Source organism: Epinephelus fuscoguttatus, linkage group LG24, assembly GCF_011397635.1.
Source record: "Epinephelus fuscoguttatus linkage group LG24, E.fuscoguttatus.final_Chr_v1".
In the NCBI taxonomy this organism is placed as follows: Eukaryota; Metazoa; Chordata; class Actinopteri; order Perciformes; family Serranidae; genus Epinephelus; species Epinephelus fuscoguttatus.
Genome location: NC_064775.1, coordinates 1,404,702 through 1,431,770, shown reverse-complemented (window position 1 = coordinate 1,431,770; position 27,069 = coordinate 1,404,702). Strand labels below are relative to the sequence as shown.

At 43.0% G+C, this 27,069-nt stretch overlaps 1 long non-coding RNA gene and 1 pseudogene across 2 annotated transcripts in view; both read left to right on the top strand.

The window, feature by feature from the left end:
* Positions 1 to 16,486, top strand: part of LOC125884869 (uncharacterized) — a 30,519-nt gene extending 14,033 nt beyond the window's left edge. The window contains exons 1-3 of one of the 2 annotated variants that reach the window (XR_007448766.1): positions 12,389 to 12,997; positions 14,655 to 14,880; positions 14,999 to 16,486. This is a non-coding gene — a long non-coding RNA (uncharacterized LOC125884869). Of the gene's footprint in view, positions 1 to 12,388; positions 12,998 to 14,654; positions 14,881 to 14,998 lie in introns of those variants that run through there. The other variant, XR_007448767.1, reaches the window with a different exon arrangement.
* Positions 1,111 to 12,387, top strand: LOC125884810 (NLR family CARD domain-containing protein 3-like; annotated as a pseudogene).
* Positions 16,487 to 27,069: the final 10,583 nt, after the last annotated feature.

Genomic DNA, 27,069 nt, shown 5'->3' with positions numbered 1-27,069 from the left:
AAGAACACTCATAATGGCAGAGGTGAAAAACCTCCCTTGTTTTGTTTACTTGCCCCGGGAGCAAGGACCTCAGGCGCCTATTCATGGAGCCATCACAGATGTGAAGTTACCCATGATGCACCTCTCCATCCCATCACAGATGCTGGCTTCAAACTTTGAGCTGGTCACAAGCTGTATAGTCCCAGGGGACAGGACGTCCATGATGGTCTGGTCAGACCACTTTGTGTCAGTCCATCTCAGATGAGCTCGGGCCCAGAGAAGTGGGCGGAGCATGGTGCAGCGATGTGTTTACTGACAGTGGTTTTCCAAAGTGTTCCTGAGCCCATGTAGTAATATCCTTTATACAGTCATGTTGGTATTTAGTGCATTGCAGTCTGAGGGGTCAGAGGTCACAGACAAAGATTTCTCCAGATTCTTTTGATGATATTATGGGATGTAGACGTGACATGATAAAATTCTTTGCAGTTGTTCGTTGAGAGACGTTCTTAAACTGTTGGACTGTTTATCCACACAGTTTTTCACAAAGTGGTGAACCTCACACTGTCTTTGCTTGTTAACAACTAGGTGTTCTGAGGATACGCCTCTCATACCCACTCATGATACTTCAATCTGTGACCAGTTAACCTGTTTACCTGCTGAATGTTCCAAACGGGTGTTTTTGAGCATGCAACAACTTTCCCAGTCTTTTGTTATCAAATTCAAAATGAGTGTATATTTACAAAAACAATAAAGTTTATCAGTTTGAACATTGAATATCTCTGGACTGTATTCAGTTGAATATGGATCAAAAATGATTCACTGATTCTGTTTTTATTTATGTTTCACAAAGCGTTGAAACTTTTTTGGAATCAGGGTTGTACAATATTTACCTGTTGAGATGTAGTGGAGTAGAAGGAGAAAGTACAAGTACCTCACAAGTGTGTACAGTACTTGAGTAAATGTACTTGGTTAAACCAGTGTCCTCTCCCTCACTGTGACTGGTGATTCCAGATGTGTGGAACTGGTTAATCTGGTGTTGAGAACAGAAGACTTATGTCCAGTCTGATATTGTCTCTGTCTCATTCACAAACTAAAATACTGACAACACCAACATCTTATTGTGAAAGTCTGCTCCTGTTCCCGCCCTTCCTGCCTGTCCTGCTTCATGACTCACTCCAGGTACCAGCTCACCTGTGTCGGAGCCTTTTCTCTCTTCGTCTTCAACACTTTGGACTGTTTGAAGAAGCTGTAAGTTGGCTTTGTTTGATACTTTAACAACAAGTTTGTCTTTAGTCTCTTTAGGGTTTGTTTCTTGCTCTGTGATGTTTGTAGTCGTCGTTCACTTCTTATTTCAGGAGAAAGTTTGAAGACAAGTTGACGTGTTGTTGGATTATTGATTTATATGATGAACAGCTGATGTTCTTTTTCTTTCTTCAGCCGTCAGAAAACAAATCAGTGTAAAGTCACACACAACATCACACCAATATTTCCTCTGGAACCTTTAAAACTTCAAGGTTTAGCTTTAGTGTGCGACAGGATTGCACAATGAAATGCAGTCACCATTTACAGCTGGCTCTGATATCAAGATTAATCTTTTACTGGACATTTTAATAACCTCTGTGGACTTTGGGCTCCTCACCAAGGTTCAAGGCTCAGCGTTACTGCCAGTATCAACAGGATTGCTGTTCTATAAAACAGTCTGACAGATATCACTGATGCTCAGTAGATATGTAGCAGATATGTTCTGGGTGGTTTAAATGGCCTGCTGCAGAGCTCTCCTGTCCTGGGCCGTGTACATCTCACACCAGTTTGTAATGGTCCCAGTCAGGATTCATCTATTGCTCCTCTGTAGAAGAGAACAAGAACTTGACATTGTAGTTTCCCTGAACCAGGGTAGAGATGTGTGATGACCATGACAGGTTCTCTGTGACGCTAAAACTGTTCACCTGCTCCACCTCAGCTCCACTGATGTAGACAGGGCTGTGTGTCTTCACCCTAAAGTCAATTATAAGTACCTTGTTCTCTGTGAACCATCCTGCATGATTTTTAGCTCCCTCAGTGTTGTTTGAAATCTGTTCCACAGCATTTATTTAGCTGACACATTTATCCAAAGAGACTTACAGTGGGAGCATTTAACCCTGTGGATACAACCCCGCAAACTGCAAGTACATCAGCTTCATCAAATACGCTGAACTGCTTCAAGCTCAACATCCAGAAACACTGAGACACAGAGAAACAGGACATCAGTCGATGCCCCTAAAATATTGTGAAAACTTGTCACTTGTCAGCCTGCAGGGTTTTTTCAATGTAAAAAGAAACCTTTGAGATCAAGCTGTCACTCAGAGGTTTCAGGAGGATTTGCCAAACTGGTTGTAGATTTGTGATGAGCCAGTTTTCTTTGACATATCTGGCACTCGACTTTTTGGGAATCATCTCTACGAATTTAGAAACTAATCCAGACGCTTGACATCTTGGACACTTTGCTAGCGTGTCTGTAAGCGTGTCACATGTGGTCAGACTGTCCCAGTTTCAGTAGTGCTGCACTGCTGGGGGCTGATGTTACATGAGAGCACGTCAGAGTCACAAAACTATCACTAAGTTTAAATGTCCCTGTCTGAGAAGAACTTCTATTAATGAATGCTTATCCCTAAGATATAATGTTGACTAACTGTTTCTACATTTATTGGTATTTGGGGTTTTTAGTTACCGTGGCAACAGCTACAGCTGCAAACACTGGGGTCAGCCCTAGAGACAGTGTTGCCCTGGATTCAGTGAGTAAGCTTTAGTGTTCCACTTAGTGGAAGTGTGTCCATTCACAGTGAGCTGAGTGATGTGTGAGCAGCTCCTGTTTGCAGTGGACTCATGGATGTGTCACTGGTTACTGTCATACTGAGGAAAGCTTCCAAACATAATGATTTGTATCTCAGGCAGGTTGATTATGATCTTAAAGTACAGCTCACACTGTTTTTCTACAAATATGTGTATGGTGTGTGTGCTGGGCTGCAGCTGGATGACTCCATCTAGTGGAGTGATAGTAGAAGTAGAGCAGCTGCTGTGTGACTGCATTCAGCTGACACTGATATGAAAGAGAAAATAACAGCAGCTGATCTTTTGACAGGAGAAATGATGTAAAGGAGGATTTGAGTTGATGTGCAGATGAATGATGTGTGTTTCCTCTCCAGATGAAAGTGTGTGTGAGTTGAGCAGCATGAATGGGTGTGAGGACAGAGAGGAGGGAGTCCCTCCCTCTAAAACCACTCTGTGTGGGGAACATGACAGCCAGACCAAAGCTCAGAGGTGAGATGAGGATCTCTAACTGTCCATGACTCTTCTCCATGTCACAGCTCAGCACTCAAACCTCTCTGTGTGTGTTGTGTTCATAATGAATTCATGTGTCCATCAGGATCCATCAGAGACCAGACTCTGCTGGACCTGGACCTGGACCTGGACCTGCACCCAGCTGTGTGTCCTTCAAAAGTGACCGGTCAATAGATAAACCTACTAATTTTAAAGTCCATCAGCCCTCTGCTGCAGAGAGGTGAGCTCTTAATAACATTATATTTTTACTGATTCATGTTTTCACTGTTATTTATCCAGAGAAGTTCTTTTGAAACACTATGTTTATTTTTAGCATCGCTCTTCTTCTTCTTCTTCTTCTTCTTCTTCTTCTTCTTCTTCTTCTTCTTCTTCTTCTTCTTCTTCTTCTTCTTCTCTGGTGTTTGATCCAATATTATCCTTTTTGTACTGAAGGTGTTTGCACACCAAGTCTGAACTCACTGATTGAAATACTTTTCTTGTTGATAGCTGGTAGTTTCTCCAGAAGCTACTGTGGCTGGAAGGTAAAAAATCCTCTTTGTTTGTTTGTCCTTCAGGATCCATCAGAGACCAGACTCACCTGCACCCAGCTGTGTGTCCTTCAAAAGTGACCGGTCAATAGATAAACCTATTAATTTTAAAGTCCATCAGCCCTCTGCTGCAGAGAGGTGAGCTCTTAATAACATTATAATTTTACTGATTCATGTTTTCACTGTTATTTATCCAGAGAAGTTCTTTTGAAACGCTATGTTTATTTTTAGCATCGCTCTTCTTCTTCTTCTTCTTCTTCTTCTTCTTCTTCTTCTCTGGTGTTTGATCCAATATTATCCTTTTTGTACTGAAGGTGTTTGCACACCAAGTCTGAACTCACTGATTGAAATACTTTTCTTGTTGATAGCTGGTAGTTTCTCCAGAAGCTACTGTGGCTGGAAGGTAAAAAATCCTCTTTGTTTGTTTGTCCTTCAGGATCCATCAGAGACCAGACTCACCTGCACCCAGCTGTGTGTCCTTCAAAAGTGACCAGTCAATGGATAGACGTATTACATTTAAAGCTGGACAACAGTAAGCTGAATATAACACTGATGTTTTAACTACTGTTGTGTCACAAACCTGAGAAGGTGAGAGCTTTTGTCTCAGAGTGTGAGGTTGTTTTGTAGAAGCAGTAAGTTGTGTGTTTGTTACCTGGCAGTACTGAGCAGTAACTGTAGACTCAGAGTCAAAGATCCCTGAGGAGGGAGTGGATCATCACTCCCCAATCTCTGCTGTGCTGACACTGAGAATTGTCAATGTGATGAGAAGGAGTTTGAACTGGAGTCGATGACCTAAAAGCTGCAGAGAGCCGCAGACCAGACGGTGGATTCTCAGTGGGATCAGCTGTACTAACAACACTTGGTTATCAGAGGGAATGATCTGATTCAGTGTTCTTATAAAACATGAGCTGAATGATGATTGACCTTGTGTCTGTCTCTGTGTGGACAGTGTCTGTCTCTGTGTGGACAGTGTGTGTCTCTGTGTGGACAGTGTCTCTGTGTGGACAGTGTGTGTCTCTGTGTGGACAGTGTGTGTCTCTGTGTGGACAGTGTCTCTGTGTGGACAGACATAATGTGAGCTGATTGTTGATGGTTCCTCCACAGAGTGGACCAGGAGAGCTCAGAGGTTCCCAGTGGTCAGTCTGCCCAGCAGCATCAAACACACCTGGACTCCATATTTATGGTCTGTACATGTACAACAACTACTTTGACATCTATTCTGTTCACAATCATCTCCATGCTGCACTTTTTACACCAGTGGATTGTCAGTGTGTCCAACATGGATCTGATGTTTGAGTGTGTCATTCATATAATATTCTGTTCCAGCTGCTGGAGGAGAACATCCTCACTTTTGTGAAGAAGGAGCTGAAGAAGATCCAGAAGGTTCTGAGTCCAGATTACCCAGAATGCTCAGAGAGTCAGAGGGAGGATGAGGAGGTGTTGGAGGGTGAGGATGAAGAGCAGAGGAGGAGCAGCAGAGAGGCATTTGTGAAGATCACACTGCACTTCCTGAGGAGAATGAAGCAGGAGGAGCTGGCTGACTGTCTGCAGAGCAGTAAGAGGATTTCTATAAAGACTGAACAGGATGGAAAGAGGAAATGGAGGAAACATGGGAGGAGTTTACATTTACAAATTCTGCAGACACACTTCAATGTTTCAGTTCTCTGATTTTCTGTAGGATCCACTCACTGATATCATTTGTTGTTTGTTTATTCAGGAACTGTTGTACCAGCGTGTCGACGTAAACTGAAATCTAACCTGCAGGAGAAGTTCCAGTGTGTGTTTGAGGGGATCGCTAAAGCAGGAAACCCAACCCTTCTGAATCAGATCTACACAGAGCTCTACATCACAGAGGGAGGGACTGCAGAGGTCAATGATGAACATGAGGTCAGACAGATTGAAACAGCATCCAGGAAAGCAGACAGACCAGAAACAACCATCAGACAAGAAGACGTCTTTAAAGCCTCACCTGGAAGAGATGAACCAATCAGAACAGTGATGACAAAGGGAGTGGCTGGCATTGGGAAAACAGTCTTAACACAGAAGTTCACTCTGGACTGGGCTGAAGACAAAGCCAACCAGGACATACAGTTGACATTTCCATTGACTTTCAGAGAGCTGAATGTGCTGAAAGAGAAAAAGTACAGCTTGGTGGAACTTGTTCATCACTTCTTTACTGAAACCAAAGAAGCAGGAATCTGCAGGTTTGAAGAGTTCCAGGTTGTGTTCATCTTTGACGGTCTGGATGAGTGTCGACTTCCTCTGGACTTCCGCAACAATGAGATCCTGACTGATGTTACAGAGTCCACCTCAGTGGATGTGCTGCTGACAAACCTCATCAGGGGGAAACTGCTTCCCTCTGCTCGCCTCTGGATAACCACACGACCTGCAGCAGCCAATCAGATCCCTCCTGACTGTGTTGACATGGTGACAGAGGTCAGAGGGTTCACTGACCCACAGAAGGAGGAGTACTTCAGGAAGAGATTCAGAGATGAGGAGCAGGCCAGCAGAATCATCTCCACATCAAGACATCACGAAGCCTCCACATCATGTGCCACATCCCAGTCTTCTGCTGGATCACTGCTACAGTTCTGGAGGATGTGATGAAGAGCAGAGAGGAAGGAGAGCTGCCCAAGACCCTGACTGAGATGTACATCCACTTCCTGGTGGTTCAGACCAAAGTGAAGAACATCAAGTATGATGGAGGAGCTGAGACAGATCATCACTGGAGTCCAGAGAGCAGGAAGATGATTGAGTCTCTGGGAAAACTGGCTTTTGATCAGCTGCAGAAAGGCAACCTGATCTTCTATGAATCAGACCTGACAGAGTGTGACATCGATATCAGAGAAGCCTCAGTGTACTCAGGAGTGTTCACACAGATCTTTAAAGAGGAGAGAGGACTGTACCAGTACAAGGTGTTCTGCTTCGTCCATCTGAGTGTTCAGGAGTTTCTGGCTGCTCTTCATGTCCATCTGACCTTCATCAACTCTGGAGTCGATCTGATGGAAGAACAACAAACAACATCCCAAAGGTCTAAAGTCTTCAGATACAAACCTAAACTCACACATCTCCACCAGAGTGCTGTGGACAAGGCCTTACAGAGTCCAAATGGACACCTGGACTTGTTCCTCCGCTTCCTCCTGGGTCTCTCACTGCAGACCAATCAGAAAGACCTACAAGGTCTGCTGACACAGACAGGAAGTAGCTCACAGACCAATCAGGAAACAGTCCAGTACATCAAGAAGAAGATCAACCAGGATCTGTCTGCAGAGAGAAGCATCAACCTGTTCCACTGTCTGAATGAACTGAATGATCGTTCTCTAGTGGAGAAGATCCAACAGTCCCTGAGATCAGGACGTCTCTCCACAGATAAACTGTCTCCTGCTCAGTGGTCAGCTCTGGTCTTCATCTTACTGTCATCAGAAGAAGATCTGGACGTGTTTGACCTGAAGAAATACTCTGCTTCAGAGGAGGCTCTTCTGAGGCTGCTGCCAGTGGTCAAAGCCTCCAACAAAGCTCTGTAAGTGTGTAGAGATTCTGTTCATTTCATGGTGCTTTAAATGTGCTGCTGACTGATTCAATTCTGTTCATTATTTCCTCTCCAGACTGAGTGGCTGTAAGCTCTCAGAGAGAAGCTGTGAAGCTCTGTCCTCAGTTCTCAGCTCCCAGTCCTCCAGTCTGAGACACCTGGACCTGAGTAACAACAACCTGCAGGATTCAGGAGTGAAGCTTCTTTCTGTTGGACTGCAGAGTCCACACTGTGCTCTGGAAACTCTCAGGTCAGGATTCATGAACCCATTAAAGAGCTTTTAAATCTGATTTACATCAGTGGATAAACAGCTAACCTGTGTTGTGTCTGCTGATATGATCTGTCAAAGGACCTTTAACTAAACTTCATCAGTAGTTTCTAGACTCAGAAAATTGTTTTCCACAAAGTCTTTTATCATTTCCTTTTGTTTTGAATTATTAAATAACACAGATGATTTGAAAGATTTATTGTAAATCCAAATCTGGACCGGGGCGGCTGTGGTTCAGGAGGTAGAGCGGGTCGTCCACTGATAACAGGGTTGGTGGTTCCATCCCCACCTCCTCTGCCATCACTGTGTCAGTGCGTGAATAAGCAGTAAACACTGTGTAAAGCACTTTGGATAGAAGCGCTGTATAAATGTCACCATGTTACAATGTTTGGAGCAAAATGTACCTGAACAATAAACAAACATACAGCCAAGTGTTCACAGGAGGGTTCTTCAAGCTCTGGTTTAATGACAGACTCAAGCTATTTTGTAGTCAGTGTGAGATTGTTGGAATTGTTTAGGAGCTGGGTGTGGGATGTTAGCCACTGCTGCTGTGTTAGCTCGTGCTTACTTGGCAGAGAGAGCATTAGGAGAGCAGCTCACGGACATGGTCCTTCAGCACAGCTTCAGACTGCAGCAGCAACTACTTAGAAGTCAAGCAAAAAAGAAAAATCCTGCTTAACATGATAAACATGAATAATAAACTTGATCCTGTCAGCAGGCATAGTGAGCATGTTAGCATTATGGGATTATTATGTAGCTCAAAGCACCTCTGTGTCTAAGTCCATCCTCACAGAGCTGCTAGCATGACTGTAGACTCTTTAACATTCAGATCACAATGACATGGTTACAGTTAAGTCTCTGATTCAGTCATTGTATTGATCAGTTATTGATTTGGAGACAGTTTCTTCTTGTGTTTGAGTGACACAGCAGGACCCTCAGATGATCTGCCATGTGTGTTGTTTTGTGTGTTTGCAGTGTGTCAGGCTGTCTGATCACAGAGGAAGGCTGTGCTTCTCTGGCCTCAGCTCTGAGCTCCAACCCCTCCCATCTGAGAGAGCTGGACCTGAGCTACAATCATCCAGGAGACTCAGGAGTGACGCTGCTGTCAGCTGGACTGAAGGATCCACACTGGAGACTGGACATTCTCAGGTATGAACACTGGTGGAACATAAAAAGGAGATATTTGTGTAGGAGGTCTCCAAGGAGAACATCTCCAGGAACAAACATGATAATTGCCTGTTGGTAATAACTGATGCAGTTTGGACAGATCTCTGCATGTTAAAGGAACTCAGACGCTACATTCAAGTGTGTTATCAACCTTGTGGACTGTTCCTTTATCAGTGTATAACAATATGTGTATGAGAGTGATGTAATGTCCATGTGTGCATGCTGAAAGAGGAAGTGCTGCTCTGACCCCCCTCCTTCTTTCAGGGTGGAGCCTGGTGGAGTCCGATGGTTGAGACCAGGTGTGAGGAAGTGTAAGTGTGTTTTTAATTGATTCATGAAAACAAAGCATCTTCAAACTGTGTCAGCTTTTCTAACAAACTGTACTGCATGTTGCAACTTTGAGGTGTTTTATACGATGAAATTGCGGGGCAGGTGAATATTACAAACTAGTTGTGATGCTGTCTTGGATTAGGAGCCTGTTGTTATGAGCATTCAGTGTATCTGACAGAATTAGGATTTGTTTTTGATGGTGGGGGGAAGGGTGGGGGCTGACAGCTGTTGCTGCCATTGGACGCAGCTTTGAAGGACCGTCTCAGTGAGTCGCTCTCCTCCTGCTGTCTCTGCTCAGTTAGCACGAGCTAACACAGCAGACTAACATCTGACACCGAGCCGTTAAACTGTCCTAATGAGCTCACACTGACAGCAAAACGTCTCCAGTCTGTCATTAAACCCGTTAAAGGGATATTCAGCTGATTTCCAACCAGTTTTGTATCATAACAATGTGGGTAGTTTGTGTCAGTGAACTGTGGTAAACTTCCCTCCATCTGAGCAGCGCCCAGATCTCCCTGCTCATCTCTCAGCTCACATCTTTATTCTCTGGCTCTCAGGCTGTTGCTCCAACTACAGATTGTGCTTCAACATTTCCATGAGCTCACTCACTGATCGAGAGAGAGCCCCCTGAGTGAAAGCAAACAGTTTGAGCAGAAGCAGAGCAAATCTAAGTGCCAGCAGGGGCTGTTTGAGTTTTGAGGGAGAGAAAAAACAAAACCTGAATCAATGAATTTTGCTCTCAAATTAAAGACCATGTTGTTGATTAAAGATAGAAATAAAGCTCCATGGCTGGCCACCATCATGTGCCAAAACAGACAGGCTAACATCACATCACCCACCAGTGGGAGTGTCTATTGGTCAAATGCAGTGCAGTGCATTCTGGTAGTTGTAGGTTTTCTTCCTTTTGAGCAAAAGCAAATCCCACAGTCCTTTTCCTCTGTTGTCTCTGGTCATGTAGCACCAAGTTTAAAAGTGTTTGTGTCTGTCTACTGCAGACAGCCCAGTTTTATGAAAAGACCATCTTTCCAGCAGTGAAATACTTCTTTAATAACCACACACAGTTGAGCAGATGACACACAGCTGTACATGGCCGTGTCTCCTGATGACACAGGGCCAACTGATGCCCTTTTAACTGTATTTTAGACATCAAGTCATGGATGGCAGTGAATTTCCTGCAGCTCAACCAGGACAAAACAGAGGTCTTAGTTTTTGGTCCTGAAGGCAAGAGAGAGAAACTTCTAGCAAAACTACAAGATTTTAAACCTTCACAATGTGTGAAGAACCTGGGCGTCATTTTTGACTCTGAGCTTAGTTTTATTCCACACATCAAAAATGTAAGAAAGACAGGTTTTTATCATCTTCAGAATATAGCCAGAGTCCGGCCGTTTCTCTCAGGGTAAAACTGAGGTGATGATGCATGCTGTTATATCTGGTTTTTTATAGTATTGTAATGACCAGCTGTCTGGTCTTCCCAAAAGACCATCTCTAACCTGCAGCTACTCCAAAACTCAGCCACACGAGTGCTGGCGAGGACCAGAGGCGGGCGCACATTACAGCAGTTTTAAAATGGCTGCATTGGCTCCACGTGTGTTTCAGGATGGATTTTAAGGTTCTTTTATTAGTTTTTAAATGTCTTAACGGTCTTGGGCCATCTTATTTATCTGACCTGCTTTTATCATATCAACCCTGGCGGACCCTGAGGTCCTCCGGCACCGGCCTTTTAATCATTCCAAGAGTTAGAACTCAAACCCACGGGGAGGCTGCATTCAGCCATGATGGCCCTCACTTATGGAACAGCCTGCCAGAGAGCATCAGGACTGCAGAGACTGTTGATGTTTTTAAAAGGAGGCTCAAGACTCACCTTTTTAATTTGGCTTTTAACTGATTTCTTCTGCTCTTCTTTTATTATATTTTATTGATTTATTAATGTCTAATGTTCTTAATGATGTAGGTTTAAATCCTTATGCATGTTATCATTATTCTATCTCATAGCTGTTTTTATCCTACCCTATTGTCTTCTAGTCTGTTAGTTGTTAGCTCCAGTGTTTCCTCATGGGGGGCCTCCACACTGGGAGGTGTGTCCGGTCTGCCCGCGGGGACGTCGTCCTGGAGATCCCTCAGGCCCGGAGGACTGGGGGGCTCTGCACCATGTGTGGAGTCCACCCCGGTCTATCTGGGTCGGGGTGGTCTCTGTGGCCGTCGGCTGTGGCGCCTCTCAGTGTGGATGAGCTCCCCATAGGTGGTTTTTCCTCACCTGGTGCCTCAGTGCCCTGTGTGTGTGTGTGTGTGTGTGTGTGTGTGTGTGTGTGTGTGTGTGTGTGTGTGTGTGTGTGTGTGTGTGTGTGTGTGTGTGTGTGTGTGTGTGTGTTTAAAAAGTCACATTTGTGGTAAAGTTGTGGTGATTGGATGAATTTGAGTTCAGTGTTGTGATGGCAACCTCCTGGAGGAAGTGATCAATGAACAGATGATAGATGAATAACTGCAGCTGTATTGTGTCTTCTTCTCTCCATCAGATTCCTGTGAACTCACCATCGACACAAACACAGTGAACAGAGAGCTCAAACTGTCTGACAACAACAGGAAGGTGACACGTGTGAAGGAGGTTCAGTCATATCCTGATCATCCAGACAGATTTGACTGGTGGTCTCAGCTGCTGTGTAGAACTGGTCTGACTGGTCGCTGTTACTGGGAGGTCGAGTGGAGAGGACGGGTTTATATATCAGTGAGTTACAGAGGAATCAGGAGGAGAGGAGACAGTGATGACTGTGTGTTTGGAATGAATCATCAGTCCTGGAGTCTGATCTGCTCTGATGATGGTCGTTACTCTGTCTGGCACAATAACAGAGGAACACAGCTCTCCTCCTCCTCCTCCTCCTCCTCCTCCTCCTCCTCCTCCTCTGGTAGAGTAGCAGTGTATGTGGACTGTCCTGCTGGCACTCTGTCCTTCTTCACAGTCTCCTCTGACACACTGATCCACCTCCACACCTTCAACACCACATTCACTGAACCTCTTTATCCTGGGTTTGGGCTCTGGTCTTCTGGTGCCTCAGTGTCTCTGTGTTCTCTGTAGGAGTGAGAGTCTCCTCCTGTTAGAGAAACCTTCTCACTGCTGAACACATGAGTTGAGTGTGTACAGGATGTCACACAGCTGATGTTAGTTCTGTCCCACCATGTGTCCCTGGTTAGATTCTGGTGGGGGACCTTTGCTTTATGTCCCACCCCTCTCTGTCTCTCTCTGTGTCCATGTTTGCTGTCTGCAGCCCAGATCTGTAAAGGCAACATGTAAATGATGGATTATCAAATCAATCATTGTTTATGACACTGAACTTCTGAACACATTGTCCCTGACTGTGTGTGAATAAAGACTTTATACTGCTGACTCGTCATTGTTTGTTGTGTCTCACTGATGTCAAACTTTACAAACTTCAGACTGACTCTACTTTTTCTACTGAGTCTGATAAAACAAGGTGACCAGCTTCATTTATTTGTTGTTTTACAGCACAATGAAATGTGAGCTGTCGCTCCTTCACACTGCGCACACACACACACACACACACACACACACACACACACACACACACAAAGCATATCTACACACATTTTCATTCCATAATATATGCAGTTACTTATATAGAAATGATCATTATGGATGGTTTGTTAAATGTGTTTAAAACTCATTTCAGCTCTAAGTTTGACTTTTCTCTGTCTAATGCGTCTTCTCTGTCTTTATGTCTCTCTTGTGTTTTGTGCTCTGCTTGGTGCTCTTTGCTGCTGTGGAGCTTTGTGTCTCCAGGGCTGCAGACCTGTTTGGAGGGTCATCAGCAGCAGGAGTCACACCTGGGCCAGGTTCAAAGATGGACATCACCCTCTTGATCAAAGGTCAGTGTAGCGATTACCCCTCCGGTCCCCCTCGGACGGAAAACGTCCTTTTCAGTTTTTATTTTTTGATAACTTTGGCTGTGTTCATGCATATAGCATGACATTTGGTCACAAACCTTATTTTTGGTGATATTTTTGAAATTTTAAAGCCGCTCCTAAATCAGGCCTAAAATGCACAAATGGCAACGTTTTATGACACCTCGCCTCTCGGACCAAAAACGTCCCCATCTCTCTCTCTCTCTCTCATATCATTTGTCACATCATGTAAACAAACCTCATAGGCCTATCAGTCGTGCACTCCAGATCAAAGCATTCCTACGTTTGTAATATTACTTTTTAAAAGAGAAAAAACACATTTTATATTGTGATATTTACTGGAAATGACATACAATACAGTGAACTCCCCCAAGCCAGCTGCCACCTATGTTGTTTTTTATAGTGAAATAAGGAGGCATCATGAAAATAACTCCTTGGTTCAACTTGAGGAATCAGCCGTTCCTCGTCCACTGCGATGCTTTCAGAGCGAGCAACAGGTGGCCTATCAATAGAAACAGGCCCTCCAGAGGAAGTTCAGCTCTAAATGACTCAGCGCATCAATTGCAGCCAGTTAGGACGCCTCTTTCATCGCTTCAAATCCACAATGTTGCCATATTGGTGCAGTTTTAGTTTTCTTGAGAGACTAACTCTGCCATGTGTCCTCACATCGCCCCCACAGACACATGAGGGTATTTGTGAACAAGCACAGCGTGCACCATGATGTCCTTCACGTTGCCGTGACTGGCTCACAGCCCGTCAGACACTGTTGTCTCCATTCATTTCTTTATGAACAAACATTATTTTGTGTTCTGGTTGTGGTAATGCTTATTACTAATGCAATACATGTTGGATTCAGCTCTGTTACGCCGTCAGCACAGTTTGATGATGTAGGCTGCTTTGAAATTTGCCAGAACGTGCCATAATGACAAATGTGGGTTCAGCTGGTTTGCATGAATTCAAACCTGTTTAAGCTCGTACACCTGACCGGCAAAACTGGAAATCCACCAACTCTACTGCTTACGGCACCCCACATTTATTATAGATTCCCCCAGACATGCTTTCAAAGGCAGATGATGTTGCTTTTGCATTTCAGGAGAGACTCAAGTTCCTGTCAGTGTGTTTATGATGTGACAAACTTTAGAACAGACTATTCTATCAGGGCTGTGTCTATAAAACTGCAGTACAGAAAACAGACCGTATCTCCACTGTACTCTCTTTATCCTGCCATTCATTTATTTTCTCTGTAAATTCCTTCAGGAAAATCAAGACTGAAGATGAGCTATGATTTGATACGACTTCTGGAAGCATCTTACTTTTTACTCTGTGCATTAACTGTGCAGTTTTACAGTCCACCAAATGTCTACATTTGAGAGCACATAGGTTCATGAATAATATGGTTCATGGTGATCAGTTTATAATTCTTAGAGCTCTCCTCTGTGACATGCTCTGTGTGTAGAGGACGGTCAGTTATGCTGCAGGGTGAGAAAACTGAAATAATTACTGCAGATACTCAGCTGTGCTTCATTAGAGATGATACGGTGCACATACCTGGTGATGACCAGAGGATTTTGACTGACTGAAGAAGCAAAAGCAAAACATAAGTTGTTTTTTGTTGCTGTAGTGATTTTGGAGAGGTCTGAGGTGTCTCGTGACGAGCTGGTCTGAGCAGACTGAAACACAAGTGAACATAACGTGTGCTTGGACGGTACCTGCTCTGCCTCCAGCAGCAGCCGGCTGATAGAACGCACAGTAATAAATGTACCTGTGAGTCACAAGAACATGGCTGATGCTTCCATGGACACGTTACTCCAACTGGTCTCCGCCAACCTCTCCATTCACACTGTGAGGTACGTGAGCATACATGTATGAAGACATCATAGGCTAACACAGATCATTAATAACCTTAGATTAGTTCAAAGAAGACCGTAAGACATATTATTCTGTCTCTGCTTTGGTGTTTTTCAGACTCTTTAAGAACAACATTGTGGACAGAACATCTGTAAAGAAACACAAGCAGATTGAAATGTGGTGAACCGGTCGTCAGCGTGCTGGTACTGTGCTCATCAGGTAATCGCTGTTTTATGTTTAATATTTATTTCTTGTCCCGAAAGTACTGTAGATTAATTTCTTATGGTGTTCATATTTGTGGTTGACACCATGTGATAATTCTCCCCACATCAGATTGTTCTGTTGGGATCATGACTTCATTATTTTTGTATTGTGGCAAAACAAGCAGACAGAATTTATCATTGTGGGAAAAATTATTTTTAATTTGGATGCAGAGCAGTACTATTCTGAAGTAGTGTAAAAATGGACAGCTGTAAATATACTAAAAAATACTTGATATAAAAGAGTCAAATGCCTGTAACCACATTATTTCATTGAGTTATGTATGTCTGATTTACATTTATTACAGTCATGTTAGAGAGTATACGAATTAAAATTAAAAATAAATAAAACCACTTATCTAATTTAAATTTTAATTATAATATAATAATAATAACATAATTTATTTTACATTAAATTAAGAACATTGATAGCCAACTAATTAATTCAGTTGCTTAAAATATATTAAACTATCACTTGAGAGCTCTGATTGATAATTAAAAAGAATAATTATTCCCAAAATGACCATATCAGTGGTAAAGATTGAATGATTTTGGGGTTCTAAACACAGTAGTTTGTGATTCGTTCATTCTTGTGCAAAATTAAACAGACAGCGAGTTTGATCCTAAAAAACACTGATTGAAAAGAAAGCACACAAAAACAAAGACATAATATAGAGAAAAGCGGCAATTCTGAGGTTCAAGCCAGCACAGACCTTTAAAAGTTGAATGCTGGGTAGGATCAAGATCTTTGACAATTTAGCGTGCCTGCATTAGACATAAAGAAAAGGTTTTATGATCATCAGAGAGACAGTCATTTACTTACATCCAAATCGTTACTGGGCCACGCTCTTCTTAAGAAACACAGTTGCTTCCGATTGGTCAACAGCAGGAACATTTTGGGGACCTGTTTTAATGGCTGAGTTAAAAAGCCCACAGAGTTTGATGATGTGTGAACAAACCCTTTTTCAAAATAATTTAACACATGTGGTTCATCATTATTATTCAACATACCCTGCAACTTTTGTGATAATGTGACAATCAGTTTCCGATTTCTAGTCTGATGTTATCCCACAGACATTTTTATTTCTTTCTTTTGTGCATTTGTGTTGCCCCCTAGTGGTCAATTTAAACCAAACTTTCAGGATGTGTTTCTGGTACCTCTGACAGCATTACTTGAGAGGGTTGTGATGATTGGCTCAAAGGTTGTGGGGTTTTGAGCTAAGCCACGCCTCCTCTAAAGTTTATTGGTCATTGAAAACAAAATATATAGATATCAATAACAGTTCTCACATCATTCTGCTGATTTCAGGTATATTGTCAAATATTTTGGTGACATTTGGTTGAAAATAAGGACGACACAGAAAGCGTTGTGCGTGCAGTACAAACTACAACAACATGTTGAATATCAGTGCAGGCTAACTGTTAAACTGATCTGAACACTATTTAAAACATGTGATTTCTAGTATGGGAAGAATGTCTGTGTCAATTTTGCTCACATTTGAATGTAGACTTTTGAAGATAGAGATTCATATTCCATATTCTTAAAAATGTAGCGTGACGGACTCCTGAATGGACTACAAGCTGCAGCATGGCAAAGTTTTGTTTTAATTCAGTGGATGTGCTGAAAAATTTCAGCTCTGTAGGACACACTGGTGATTTATTATGATTTATTGAAGTATGGAATGTGAAATGTCTTGAAATTTAGATTTATTGTAATAAGCCACACCATTTACACAATAATCTCCAAAATGTATGCATCAACTGAGACGTGACCCTTACTGATGCAAACCGAATTTCGTAGAAATCTCTCGAGCTGATTACGAGATAAAAAAGTTTTTGCATGTGTAGCACCCCCTTGTGGTCGATCTGAATAAACCTTTCGGGGTGTGATTCACGTACATTTGTGTACAGGTCCTATAAGTTTTGTGATGATTGGTGTAACGGTTAAGGAGTAAATGCCATTGATGTGCTGAGCCACGCCCCCTCTAAAGTTTCAATTTCAATTTCAATTTTATAATAATAATATTATAGTTATAGTTCTGGCTACTGTGGTACAATATGTTGAAAGTATGTATTAATATCTGGCAGTATACATGTGTGACAAAAGTCATATGTGTATAATAACAGTAGAAGTATGACTAATGACTAATGATGGCAGCAGCAGCAGGAGGCATCTGGCAGGACCACGGCAGCAGCACAACCACACACGTCACGCTGTCCAGGCACCGCTGTGATATGAGTTAATCTGAGAGACAGTGGAGCACAAAGGCTCCGGAGAAGAAGCCGAGTTAGTGACATCCAGAATGGCCGAGTTAGCAAGATGCAGTAATAGGATACGAGAGAGAGAGAGAGAGAAGGAGAGAGGGTGCCCGGTGTATTATAGGGGGGTCCTCTGGCAGACTAGGCCTAAGTCAGCCTAACTAGGGGCTGGTACAGGGCAAGCCTGAGCCAGCCCTAACTATAAGCTTTATCAAAGAGGAAAGTCTTAAGTCTAGTCTTAAATGTGGAGACGGTGTCTGCCTCCCGGACCGTAACAGGAAGATGATTCCACAGGAGAGGAGCCTGATAGCTGAAGGCTCTGGCTCCTGATCTACGTTTGGAGACTTTAGGGACCACGAGTAACCCTGCGTTACTTAAATGTGTGTGCGTGTAGTGGTAATTTTGCACGTCCTTCACACTTGATAGTTTTCCCTTGTAGTTTGGTTATTTTGCTGTGTGTGTGTGTGCATGTGTTGGGCACGGAGTGTGGTGAGTACTCTGTCCCCATTTAACTTTCCCCTCCCCGACTACAGCTACGTGTAGTGTAAAAGTTTGTGCTTAGTAAATCAAGTAACACTTAGTAAGATATCTAAGTGATTGGGAAACAAAAAAGAGCCATATAATCATGTACAAGGCATTATAAAAGCTTTGAATCTGTATTAGATACTGTCAAGGTCATTTACTGAAAGAACACACCATGTCCTGTTTAATGATGAAACACATACTCAGGTGCTGTAACTAGCACACACTTGCTCACATATTGTACTCCAAGGTTTTATTTTGCATGAAACTAGAAACACTGTGGGCCGTGTAGAAGTCCCTGGAATTCACATCTTGCATGAAACTAGACGCATTGTGGACTGTATAGAGAGTCCCCAGAATGCACATATTTTTAAAAAATAGAGCGAGAATGGAACCGAACCTAAGGGAAGGAATTTTGGGAAATTCCAGGCTACATCACACCATTAAAAACGGCCCAATCAGAATTGGACACAAAGAAGCTCTCCACCAATAGAATTGGGTTCGAGTAGGAAGTATTAGCAAAAAAGGTGAAGACTCGTCTGGATCTCCACCAGCATATAAGCTAGGGTTCTGAACGCAGTTCTTTAGTCTTGCCTGCGAGCTTGACTCATTGGGTTGTGATGTGTTTGTTGCCTGCGAGCACATTAAACTCAGTTGCATCTGATTCTACGTGTCTCCAGTGATTTTTTTACCTCTGAGTATTTGAGTTTTTGATATCTAATGGAAGACAAAGAAAGTCCGTTTGAGAGGAGAAGAGCGAGGTCGCGAGCTAACTGGCCCAGCTCCCGACCATTTGAATTATTTTTCTACATTATTTGGCGAAGCCAGCCAGGAGGACGAGGAGGTCGGATCCTGGGATCGGGGGGTGCTTGGCTGCGCATCAGACGTACAGGTGGCCACCAGATAAGGTAAGCAGAGCCTTTTTCTGCCTAAACCGGGTGCGTCTGAGGTGCAGCTGGGAGCCGCCTGGGTCGGAGGTATTTGACAAATTCCTCTCCTAAAGAACCTAAAATGTGATGAAAAATTACTAACTAATAACACAACATTGGAACATAGATGATATATTGCTGGAGACAACTGAATCTAGTGCAACACAGTGTGTGTGTGTGTGTGGAAGTTAGAGAGATAAACATGGAGAGTGAATGCGGCAGTGAGTGAGTGTGTGTATGTGTGTGTGTGGAACGTGGGGGAGTGAGCTAGAGTAACCAAGCAGGCAAAAGGAAGAGTGAATGTGTGTGTGAATGAAAGGAAAATAAGTAACAAAAGTAGATAAGATAGTTAAAGTATTTAAAGTATTGAGAAAACAGAGAGAATAAAGAAGTGAAACCGGTAAAAGAGTCAGAGGTACTCAAAAGCACATACGTGGTTACCGCTGCCGAAACTTGCCAACACTTCCTTTAGCCTGTAGGGGCGGGGGTGTTGATGCCAGCCGGCAGGCTGCGCGGGCGGAGTGCTGGTAGTAAATCCGCGGATACCGCTGTTGGCTTGCCTAGCATACCCTGAGTGGGTGTGTTAGGGGAGACACCAGGACTGTGATAGGCGGTTTACTCTTAAGAGATAAAAGGTTTTAAAAGAAAATACCGCTGTTTTGAGAAAAGTGACCTCCCAGCCAAGAAGGAGGGGGAGTCACCGTAGACAAAACGGGACTGAACGGACAGAGCTTAAGACGTTGCAACCAGAGAGAAAAAGAGAAAAAGACCAAGAATAAGTCAAAAAAGTTAACAGATCGATCAAAAAGTGTAAAAATTGTAAAAATCTGACTGTGCGCTGTAAGCTTGTTGTACATACATTATAATATATCTAGAAGTTAGGCGTGCAAACACAGTATAGTGTTGTAAATACAGTTAAGGTGTTAAAAATACAGCTGTAAAAAGACTGACAAATCACTGGGAGACTGACTTGACTGAGAGTACGAAGGGAGGAGGTGAGGACTGCAGCTAACACAGACTTGGGAACTCAGCCAACGGTAGTAGGCTTACACAAAACAGAGCTTTGTTATAATTTGGCATTTGGGTCTGATCTTCATTGGGTTAAAGGTCATTACAAGAAAATAGACAAATTGGGGTTTAAATGTTTTGTCATAATCTAACATCTGTGTTTGTTTTGTGAAATCTGTTTTAAAGTTGTTATATGAGGTAGTTATTAACAGTGTCTCAGTGAAACAAAACCAGACAAGGGCAACCTGACGGCGTCAACAAATTGTCTGGGGACTGGAAAGCTAACGGTACCAACGAAAAGTCCACGTTTCACTGATTGAACCAGTTGCTCGGGTGAACTCCATACAAACTGGTTGGCTGTTAAGGGGAGAATAAAAAAGACATATCTGTTATTTTAATTTAATTTTGAAGATAAATAAAATAAGCGATAAGTACAGCTTAAAATAAGTAATTATAGCTTATATGAATAGGTTTATAATAAATAAAATAAGTAAATAAAGGCAGGTTGAGATCAAACTGTTCAGAGCTGGGTGGAATAGAGCCAGCAGAAAACAAATTAAATTAATAAATCAACCTGTTGCAGTAGGGAGGTGAGCACAGGGGAGTGACAGTGAATCTAAAAATAGATGGATGAGGGAGAAATCATTGAAGACGAGATCTGGGGAGAAGAACACTGTTTAACTGAGGGCCCGATAGAATACGGGGGAATATGAACACATTTCGGGTTGGAAAGAAGCTACATAGACAGCGAAGGGGGTGAGCAGATAGAGAGAATCAAACTAAGCTGTTAAATAAATCAAGTACACAGGCTCCCTGCTGCAACATTGTGAGATCGAATTAGGCTGACTTCACTGGTACAATATTGTGGACCAGAGATAACACAAATAGGGAGAGTAATAAGGCAAACACATAAATTTCACCAGTGATAGGTCAAGAGGTGAGGTTATACATAACTCACAGAACACCTGAAATAGGAGGAGAGAGCAGTGAAGCTTACAGGATTAATGAAGTCATATACAATGCCATCAGAAAAAGGCAGAGAGGGACAGTACAGAGTCAGCACGGGTTCAGCTGTTAAAACTCCAATTGGAAGATGCACGACGTAAAACCAACGATGCAAAAAAAAAAAAAGGAAAAAAACAGAGAAAAATTAACTAATCAGATGGTTCGGCAGCTTCCGCCCTTCCCCATACACACTCCAGATCTATTTCCGACCCCAGAGTGGGTTGATCCTCGCCCTCCCCATTGGAGTGGCTCGAGAGGAGGTACAGGAGGATTCGGAGGCAGGGGTGGGGGTCGTGGCGGCCCAAGAGGGGGTCAGGACGGTAGAGGGTGTTTTATTTGTGGAGCCACCTTGAATCTCCCTGTGTCTAAACACCAAATATCATCCTCAGCAGTTGAACTAACTGGGTTCTCGGGACAACCACAAAATCTGCCGCTCACCAAACCGCTCACTACCACCATACTCCAGGCTGAACAGACATTTTCACGCAGATATGTTTCTTCTTTGTCATGCCCTGTGAATCTATTGGGGAGAGATGTGCTGCTGAAGTGTGGAGCTTCCACACTCTGCACCCGGACGGGCTGATAGTGACCTTCCCAAATGGCTACACTGTGAACTGCTCGTTAACAACTGTGCATTCCTCCTCGCAAATGTTTTTATCAGCGGATACCTCCCCCAAGGCTGAAGGACATTGAGCTGGTATCTACTGGGGCCTTCTCGAGCCAGAAACCACGGAGACGCCTGGCATTGGCACTCTCTATCAGTCTTGGCGTCCCTGGGTTCAGTCATTAAATCCCTACACCCTCCTCCCGATCCCCTCCATGTAACTCTTTATTATGACAGGATTGGCAACGAGCTATGTCAACAGGCATCTTATAATGAGATAGAAGGGAAAATGTGGGAGATAGGATCCACCTGCATATTGGTGGGAAATGGGGGAGTGGCTGCAGCTGTTGAACCGACCTCAGAGCAATTGTAGTAGTATGAGGGGACGAAGGAAGCCTCCCCTCACATATCCTTGACAGTGCATGCAAAAAGATTTAGGCAATATGTGTAAAAAAAAAAAAAAAACAGTCTTCACAGATGGATGTTGTTTTAGACATCCAATGGAGGGACTGAAAGCAGCAGGGTAAGACAGACAGAGACAGGGTTTGAGGAAATGATTACACAAAAGTGTAACAGGAAAAGAATCATCTCAATTGGCTGAACTCCAAGCAATGATTATAGCATTAGAATGGGCTGAAGGGAAAAGAGTGAACATCTACACAGACTCTGCCTATGTCATAGGAGCGATCCATGTGGAAATGACACAGCGGATCAGATCTGGCTTTTTAACAGCAGCAAAGACCCCCATTAAGCATGAGAAGGACATGAGGAGACTACGGGAGGCTCTGATGAAGCCGGCACAGGTAGCAGTGATTAAGTGCAAGGGTCACGACAAAGCAGGGACAGTTGTCTCCAGAGGGAATGACGCAGCAGATGTGGCAGCCAAAAGAAAGGCAGGATACAGTCAGCAGTATGTAATGCTACAAACAGAGAGAACAGTGCATGACCTCCTGCCGCCCTGTGATGTAAATATGTTAATAGCAGAACAGCAGAAAGCCTCTCCAGAGGAGCTCACAGTATGGAGAGAGAGAGGATGCAAAGACAGTAATCAAATTTCTGATCAATCAATACATTCCCACGCATGAGTTTCCCAAAAGAATCAGAACCGACAATGGAACCCATTCCAAAAACAGAGATCTGCAAGAAGTAGAGAGCTTTGGGACTAAAACACACATTTGGCACAGTCTACCACCCTCAGTTACAGGGGGTGGTAGAAAGAGCAAATGGGATTCTGAAAACAAAATAGCAAAAATAGTAGCAGATAGTGGAAATAAAACTTAACTGTGTGGATGCTTTACCGCTTGCACTAATATCAATGCACTCACAAGCTAGCAGAATCACGCATCTAACACCGCATGAAATGCTTACGGGCCGGCCCATGCCGCTACCTTACTTAAGAGGTCCCCATGAGGGACCGTCCCTGGAACAATTACAGGGCGAAATGTTTGATTATTTACGAAGTTTAACCCGTATCCATAGGGCTATCTTCCAGCAGGTGAAAGGCACCACCAAGGACAGAAGGGTCGAAATCCCAGAAGACCTTCAATGCATACTTCCTGGAGAGTGGGTGTACGTCAAGGTGTTCGAAGGAAGTGGGACCAGCCACGTAGAGAAGGTCCATACAAGGTCATATTTGCCACACCAACTGCCTTGAAAGTTGAAGGTAAGGACGTTTGGTTCCATCTTAACCACTGCTGCAGAGCTAACAACCCAGAGAGGGTGTCAACAGAGAGCACCTCAGAGGAAAACACCCCATTCTCAGTGGCTGACGATGGACCTCATGAGTCGCCACCTGGTAGCTGCAGGGCTGATGATGAGGGCCCAAGCGCAGAAAGAACAGAGAGAGGAGAGAGAGCAGAGGCAGAAAGAGAGCAGGGAGAAGAAAGCAGCAGCTCAGAAACAGGTGAAGATGGTAACCTGACTCAAGTTTACATATGTAGACAGAGACCAACAAGTACTACATTCCAATTGGAACACTAAAAACCTCATCAATTCTTGATTGGTTAGAAAAGTTCTCTGTTGGAAAAATCTTACAGACTATAGGAGTAATATTTGGACTCGGCGTCCCTCCCCTAGTACAGATCCTGATAAGGACGGGCCATAAGAACGGCCACAGGACAATTTATTATGCTGATACAACAGCAGAAAAAGCTCCCAAGAAAGGCGAATTGTGGAAACTAGATAAACCGTGGATAAGATCCTATGCACCCAAAAGAAAAGAAACGATTTATATGAAACCACGATTGATAATACGGACGTATGTGAGAATATGACTGACAATATAAACGTATATGAGCCAATGAAGGGGAATACGAGGTTGTATAGAGGGAGAGCCGATTCAGGGTAGGAAATAACCACATAATTGGCAATAGATTCAGGAAAAACCTTGCTGTTACCAAACCCATACTAACAATCAACTGATTAACATTATATAGGTTATCTATCCTACGGGGCAATTAGGAGGAAAAGGAGGGAAGTGAACTGAACTAAACAATGTCCTTTCTAACACACAGATTGGTGCAGAGCATGGCCAGCATGGGGAGATCCCTGTATCCAAAGCAGCAGAATCCAGGGTTGGCCTACCAAGAGCGCCCAGCCATGTCAGAGGACCAGCCCCATTTGAGCCCAGGCTAGGGATGACCTACAGCGACAACTGGTCAACCACCACGAACTGCAACAGGAGATCGAGATGCTGAGAGGGCAGGTGGCGGTCCAGCAATTCCAAGCCACAAGGACTGACATGAACATGATGAAATAACAATGGCATTTTTGTATGATGATGTCATAATATCATTGACACGTGATTTGTGTGCAGGACAACAAGCTGTGATTTATGCCTACTCCTTAATAAGAAGACACATGTCGTATGTTATTCATTAATGAAGAGATGTGTGACGATATGATGATTGATGAAATATGATCTATGAGTTAGAGCTGTTGATAATCACTGGAAAATGATTCATGTGTGGTAATAGTTAATCTTAATCAATAGTTATGGGACTATATAGCCCCAAAGGGGAATGTAGTGTAAAAGTTTGTGCTTAGTAAATCAAGTAACAAAGTTAAGATATCTAAGTGATTGGGAAACAAAAAAGAGCCATATAATCATGTACAAGGCATTATAAAAGCTTTGAATCTGTATTAGATACTGTCAAGGTCATTTACTGAAAGAACACACCATGTCCTGTTTAATGATGAAACACATACTCAGGTGCTGTAACTAGCACACACTTGCTCACATATTGTACTCCAAGGTTTTATTTTGCATGAAACTAGAAACACTGTGGGCCGTGTAGAAGTCCCTGGAATTCACATCTTGCATGAAACTAGACGCATTGTGGACTGTATAGAGAGTCCCCAGAATGCACATATTTTTAAAAAATAGAGCGAGAATGGAACCGAACCTAAGGGAAGGAATTTTGGGAAATTCCAGGCTACATCACACCATTAAAAACGGCCCAATCAGAATTGGACACAAAGAAGCTCTCCACCAATAGAATTGGGTTCGAGTAGGAAGTATTAGCAAAAAAGGTGAAGACTCGTCTGGATCTCCACCAGCATATAAGCTAGGGTTCTGAACGCAGTTCTTTAGTCTTGCCTGCGAGCTTGACTCATTGGGTTGTGATGTGTTTGTTGCCTGCGAGCACATTAAACTCAGTTGCATCTGATTCTACGTGTCTCCAGTGATTTTTTTACCTCTGAGTATTTGAGTTTTTGATATCTAATGGAAGACAAAGAAAGTCCGTTTGAGAGGAGAAGAGCGAGGTCGCGAGCTAACTGGCCCAGCTCCCGACCATTTGAATTATTTTTCTACATACGCCCAGCCGTCCTGTAGTGCTCCTGCTTGTATTTTAAACCCTTTAGATTAATTAAGTTTGGTTTATTTTAAATGTGCTGCTTAGTGCAATAAAGGTTGTAATCTTGGGGGAAGCCCTTTGTCTTTGACCATGATTTGACCGTCACCTGTATCATTTTGGGGCATCTGTGGCCTTTTAGATGGTTTAAGTGAGCCTTATAATGGAAGTAACTTCAAAGTAACAAACCAAACCTAATTCTGAGCCCTGATGCGGCTCTGGCCACACTTTGTAGGTTGGATTCTGATTCTGTGACACTCTGCCAGTGTATGTTTTTTACTCACAGTACAGACATGGCTCCTGGAAAGCAATACTGGTGTGACTAGAGGAGATTTTACTTTTTTCAGGTGACTTTTCATTTGCAGCTGGAGCTACACTTATGGAAAATGTACTCTTCTTTGGCCGAGATGCTTTATTCATTCTCACGTTTTCATAAGGTTTCCCTTATCTTCAGCATCCTTTATTTCATTAAACACAGGGTCTGCAGCTATTTTAGCCTGCCTGTTGATGAATCTGACCAGATTTGAAATTTTTTCTGTCCTTCTAGTTCTTTCTTTAATGTCAAATGCAGCAACTTTCTTTTGTTTTAGTCTTACTTATTGTCTGTGTAGGTTCTCCCATTTGTGTTTCGTTTGGTGAGATAGGCCAGTATATGTGTTGCCCCACTGCCTCATTCTCTTTGGTCTGTTTGAGTTAACACCTAGTTTTATTTGCCTTATTTTTCAGTTGCGTCAGTTTAATTGCGTACTTTAATCTATAATCATACATCATCATTTATTAGCTCATCATATTTTGTGTGAATAATCTGAATCTGTAAAGGAACCAAAGTAATTAAATAAATGTAGTGCAGTAAAAATGACAGCCTTAATTCCAAAAAAGTTGGGAACACTGTGTAAAACTTTTCTTCGACCAACACTCAGTCAGTGTTTGGGAGCTGAGGACACTAACTCTTTAAGTTTTTCTTGCTTGATATCAGACATCAGTGTCTCAGCAGTCCCATGATGCATCTCTCCGGGGTCGACGCTTCATCGTGTTCCACACATGTTCAGTGGGAAACAGGTGTGGACTGCAGGCAGGTCAGTCTGGTACCTGCACTCTGTCACTATGAAGCCACACTGTTGGAACACGTCACAATGTGTCTTACTGTCTCACTGCAATAAGACGGGATGTCCCTGAGAAAGACATCATCTGGATGGCAGCATATGTTGCTCCAAAACCTGTATGTACCTTTCAGCATTCATAACATACGTTACGATACGATAAACTTTGTCTGCTTGCACACAAATTAGTCTTACAGCACAGCAGGCCCCATTGCATAAACAAGAGAAAAAGAAACATACAGAAACATTACAAACAAGCAAACACGACACAAAAAGAGTTTCCATTAATGCTCTTCTGTCCTTAAGTGTGAATCTTGATTTAACTTTAGAATTGACTGGTGGACAAAAGATCTTTGAAGTCTCACTTTCTTGGTATAGCATATCTTCTGTGTGATGGTAACAGGGCATATTCCTTCTTTACAACATGACTGCCATTTGATACAATGTTTTTTGCCAGCCTTAATATGCTATTTCGCTAGGTTGAATCATACAGTTTAAGAAGTGGCTGACCAACAGTCTTTCAGCAGGTGTTCAATTGGTTGAGCAGTTGTGATTTCAAAGCGACAGACAGGCATCCATACCAGGTAGTATTACAGTATTGAAGAACACTCATAATGGCAGAGGTGAAAAACCTCCTTGTTTTGTTA